The sequence below is a fragment of the Poromitra crassiceps genome, assembly GCF_964638095.1.
Source record: "Poromitra crassiceps genome assembly, chromosome: 30".
NCBI classification, from domain to species: domain Eukaryota; kingdom Metazoa; phylum Chordata; class Actinopteri; order Beryciformes; family Melamphaidae; genus Poromitra; species Poromitra crassiceps.
The window spans coordinates 7,595,437-7,601,493 of NC_139652.1; positions in this window are offsets into that span (position 1 = coordinate 7,595,437).

Here is a 6,057-nt window from a genome sequence, read left to right on the forward strand (position 1 = left end):
CAGCAGCCAGCCTGGAAACACACAAACACATCTGTTACGAGGCTGTTATCATCAGGCACCATAACACAATGGAAACACACATCTGTTAAGAGGCTGTTATCATCAGGCACCATAACACAATGAAAACACACAAACACATGTGTTACGAGGCTGTTATCATCAGGCACCATAACACAATGAAAACACACAAACACATGTGTTACGAGGCTGTTATCATCAGGCACCATAACACAATGAAAACACACAAACACATGTGTTACGAGGCTGTTATCATCAGGCACCATAACACAATGAAAACACACAAACACATCTGTTACGAGGCTGTTATCATCAGGCACCATAACACAATGGAAACACACATCTGTTAAGAGGCTGTTATCAGGCCCTCCTCTCTCCTCCTCTCTCCTCCTCTCTCCTCTCTCATCCCTCCTCTCTCCTCATCCCTCCTCTCTCATCCATCCTCTCTCCTCATCCCTCCTCTCTCCTCTCTCATCCCTCCTCTCTCCTCATCTCTCCTCTCTCCTCATCCCTCCTCTCTCCTCTCTCATCCCTCCTCTCTCCTCATCTCTCCTCTCTCCTCATCCATCCTCTCTCCTCTCTCCTCATCCCTCCTCTCTCATCCCTCCTCTCTCCTCATCTCTCCTCTCTCCTCATCCCTCCTCTCTCCTCTCTCATCTCTCCTCTCTCCTCATCCCTCCTCTCTCCTCATCTCTCCTCTCTCCTCATCCCTCATCTCTCCTCTTCAAACTGAAAAAAACAACACATGGTTGCGTGTGTGTGACTCATCCCCCCCTCTTCCTCTCCTCCCCCGCCTGGTGGAATCTCCCCATCGCTCAGAGGCTTGTGGAGAAACGGGAGCATTACACTAATGATACAGTGAAGGGCTGGGATGGGGGGGGGGGGGGGGGGGGGGTCGTGCAGACCACGACCATGCGGGCCAATTAAAGTGGCTGCATGGCGCAGTGCAGGGCCCACTGACAGCTGCTGATGTGCCATTTAGCAAAGCAGGCAGGGAGGCACCTCAGCCTGGCTCGGCTCAGCTCACATCAAGCCAACATGTGGGCCAGACAGAGTCTATTCTCAGCCCCTCACATGGCATCGCCTCTGTGAGCAAACAGGGGAGAGCAGGAGGCTAGACCAACGAGTGGAGGAGGAGAGGATATGGAGGACAGGGGGGAAGGGGGGCGTGAAAAGACAGAGGGAGAGAGAGAGAGACAGAGACAGAGAGCGAGAGCGAGAGCGACAGAGAGAGAGAGAGAGAGAGAGAGAGAGAGAGAGAGAGAGACAGAGAGAGAGAGAGAGAGAGAGAGAGAGAGAGAGAGAGAGAGAGAGAGAGAGAGAGAGAGAGAGAGGATGTTCCAGACAGATTCATTAAATAACAATGAGGTAGTGTGGGCTCTCCGGTGGATCAGCGAGCTAAAGGCCTATTGTACAATAAAATGTAACAATAAACGTGACCCCGAAATACAAACACATTGGAAAACAGCGGTTCTTACAAACGTGCGTTTACTCGCTGTGGCTTGTGTTCCTTATCGGTTATTTCAAATCCACGCCAGTGAGGGCGATCAAGGCACAAGTTTAAAAAAAAATGGCATCTTCGACTCTGAATTGAATTTTAACTCTCACAACGTCACCAAGATATTGCTTTGATCATTTAAGAAACATTGCAAGAGTCAGGGCATATAGCTTTCCTAGGGAGAGTCATGCCTTTGTATTCTCATGGTTCGACTACTGCAACACACTTTAGAATGGCTTACAAAAAGAAGAAATAAAAAAATACTAGAACGACCGCAACGCAGACTTATGCCTCCGCCATTAGTTCATTCTTGAGTCCAAGTGGATGTTGGAGCCAAATTGGAAGAAATTGCATCAAGGCGTTTCTGTGCAGAATTGGATATTTGAGCCAAATGTGAAGAAATTTAGTCAAGGTGTTACTGAGATATGGCGTTACCGAGCTTGAAAATGGCATTTGTTAGGTCATTGTGACCTTGACCTTTGACCTTTGATAACCAAAATGGAATCAGTTCATCCTTGAGCCTAAGTGAATGTTTAAGGCGAATCTGATGAAATTCCGTCCAGGCGTTCCTCAGATATCGCGTTAACAAGCTTGAAAATGGGGTTTGAGAGGTCACAGTGACCTTGACCTTTGACCTTTGACCACCAAAATCTAATCAGATCATCCTTGAGCCTAATTGAATGTTTAAGGTGAATGTGATGAAATTCCGTCCAGGCGTTCCTCAGATATCGCGTTAACAAGCTTGAAAATGGCGTTGGAGAGGTCACAGTGACCTTGACCTTTGACCACCAAAATCTAATCAGATCATCCTTGAGCCTAAGTGAATGTTTAAGGCGAATCTGATGAAATTCCGTCCAGGCGTTCCTCAGATATCGCGTGAACAAGCTTGAAAATGGTGTTCGAGAGGTCACAGTGACCTTGACCTTTGACCTTTGACCACCAAAATCTAATCAGATCATCCTTGAGTCTAAGTGAATGTTTAAGGCGAATCTGATGAAATTCCGTCCAGGCGTTCCTCAGATATCGCGTTAACAAGCTTGAAAATGGCGTTCGAGAGGTCACAGTGACCTTGACCTTTGACCTTTGACCACCAAAATGTAATCAGATCATCCTTGAGCCTAAGTGAATGTTTAAGGCGAATCTGATGAAATTCCGTCCAGGCGTTCCTCAGATATCGCGTTAACAAGCTTGAAAATGGCGTTCGAGAGGTCACAGTGACCTTGACCTTTGACCACCAAAATATAATCAGATCATCCTTGAGCCTAAGTGAATGTTTAAGGTGAATCTGATGAAATTCCGTCCAGGCGTTCCTCAGATATCGCGTTAACAAGCTTGAAAATGGTGTTCGAGAGGTCACAGTGACCTTGACCTTTGACCTTTGACCACCAAAATCTGATCAGATCATCCTTGAGTCTAAGTGAATGTTTAAGGCGAATCTGATGAAATTCCGTCCAGGCGTTCCTCAGATATCGCGTTAACAAGCTTGAAAATGGCGTTCGAGAGGTCACAGTGACCTTGACCTTTGACCTTTGACCACCAAAATGTAATCAGATCATCCTTGAGCCTAAGTGAATGTTTAAGGCGAATCTGATGAAATTCCGTCCAGGCGTTCCTCAGATATTGCGTTAACAAGCTTGAAAATGGCGTTCGAGAGGTCACAGTGACCTTGACCTTTGACCTTTGACCACCAAAATCTAATCAGATCATCCTTGAGCCTAAGTGAATGTTTAAGGCGAATCTGATGAAATTCCGTCAAGGCGTTCCTCAGATATCGCGTTAACAAGCTTGAAAATGGTGTTCGAGAGGTCACAGTGACCTTGACCTTTGACCTTTGACCACCAAAATCTAATCAGATCATCCTTGAGCCTAAGTGAATGTTTAAGGCGAATCTGATGAAATTCCGTCAAGGCGTTCCTCAGATATCGCGTTAACAAACATCCGTACGGACGTACGGACGGCCGGCCGTACGGACGGACAACCCGGATCCATAATGCCTTCGGCCTGGCTTCGCCGGCGGAGGCATAAAAACATAGATCGGCTGCCACTTGTCCATAACTCAGCAGCAAGAATTGTAACCAAAACCAGGAAAAGTGATCATACGACACCCATTTTTGCATCCCTGCACTGGCTAGTGGCTACCTGTAACGTTGAGGATAGATTTGAAAACGGAATGGTTCAGCACCTTCGTATCAGATCACAGAATGGTGGCCTGCCAAAAACAAAGAAGCATGGTGATGCAGCTTTCTCCAGCTCTGCACCGAGGATTTGGAACATCAGAATCAGAATCACTTTTATTGCCACAGTATGCAAGATTACATACGAGGAAATAGTCTTAGTGTCAGTATGCAGCGTAGCGGTCATGTCAATATTCAGAGATAAAGAAATAGGAAAAACAACTAAAAGACAATGACAACATTGCAAGTGCAGTGCGCCCGGGCGCGGAACAGAACGCAACGTTCACACTCATCAAACGTTCCGAAACTGGGGTCAATTTGGGGACAAGTGTGCTCGGGAACGGTACCCGGGGCGCCAGTGAGAAAGCACCCTTAGACTGATTACAGATGGTTACACATAGAGAAGGAGACTATTGCCTTCAGACTCCTCAGTGTGTGTGTGTGTGTGTGTGTGTGTGCGTGTGTGTGTGTGTGTGTGTGTGTGTGTGTGTGTGTGTGTGTGTGGGCTCAGCCTCAGCCATCAGTGTACTTTGAAGCTATCCCCGGCCAAATGTAGCAAGCTAAGCTACAGGCTACATGTCAAAATAAAAGTAGCTTGCTACTGTACATCAAAGCTTCCAAATACATTTTATCTCAGTGATTAAGAAAAGGGAATTTCAGCACATGTGGAATAGGCCTACGGTTGAGACACTTACTGGGATGGTAAAATTGGAAGAGAGGAATCATATGTCTATAGCAGTGGTTCCCAACCTTTTCCAACTCAGGGCCCACTTTTATGTCTCAAAAATGTTCGCGGCCCACCTCCGACCCCATAAATACAAAGGCCATATAATGCGTTCTCAGAGCACTTTTTTATTGAAAATTGAACATAAAGGACTGAACTGAATACAGGAGAAACATGTTGGAAGCTCCACAGTCACTAACACAGCACCTGTAACATGTTGCAACACCTTCAGTATTACAGTTTTCAAGGAGCTGTCCACACACACACACACATACACACACGCACGCACACACACACACACACACACACACACACACACACACACACACACACACACACACACACACCAATCATTCAAGGAGCTGTCCATCAGCACCACACAGATGTCAGAAATGACAAGCAAGGGGCTGTCTGTAACAGGCTAATTAACAAATGATTAATAAATAACGGTATCCTTCAACAATGGAAAAATGCATTCTCATAACAATTTGACATCCAATATCAGATCCAAACAAAATCCAAATATCAGAAGAAAGCCCATTAAATCGATAGGGTTACAAATAAACACAAACCCAATATAAAGATGATGTAAAGATGAAACTTCAATTCAAGCAAAAGCAATAACATCAAAGAAACAAAAATCATACTTTTTCAAGTATGATTTTTCAAAATCTTTCAAAAAAAAATGATTTTTTTTTTTTTCAATTTTTTTTTTCAAAAATCATACTTTTTTGGAAATGATTTGGCGGCCCACTTGCAATACCTTCGCGGCCCACCAGGGGGCCGCGGCCCACAGGTTGGGAATCACTGGTCTATAGGAAAACACTTTTTGTACAGAACCTATTTCAGGTACGGTAGACACTATAGACACCCAAAGGACTGGAACAAGGAGCCAAAACCACTGAGCCCATGCCTCCATAACAGCAACAGTCATCTGATCAGATATGTATCTTTTCCCCTCAACACTTGAGATTTTACTTCAGCTGACAGCTCATTAACACATTTCCCGTGAAAATAAAGGTTAAAATTTGCATAGAAGTCGTTCCACCGATCCATCCGCAGGCGTAACTGTTCTGCTCTGAACCCTCTCAATTCTCTCAATCTCACGTTCGCTGGGCTGAAGGCATTCTGTCGGATACCCTAAAAGCCTAAAAAAGGCCTAACAGGACTTTCTGCCTCCAATGCACACAGAGCACATGTTGTCTATGGGGTGGGGCTTTTTAATTATTAATTTAAATATATATATATATATTATCTCATCACAGTGTCGACCGGCTGTGTGCATTAGAGGTCTTCACGGGTCCAAAATCACGGACCCGGACCCTAATGGACCCGGGACATTTGTGCCCGGACCCGGAGTGGAGCCGTCTATTATTAGAAATCTGAGACCCGGCCCCGTTCAGAACCGATAAATGTCAGACTCGTGTGGACCCGTATATTATTAGAAATCTGAGACGCATGCAGATGCATGACTGAAAAGTCCCCTGGCTAACGTTAAATGCGAAGGGACACGCCGCCAACATCTTCACTGTGCGTGGCGTGCATTAGAAAGTGCGTTTCACAGTGATACATGGGGGCTGCTAGTACTGTTAACGCTAGTTAGATAGTACAGTAGTGGCAGTCTCTAATATGCTACCGCCGTT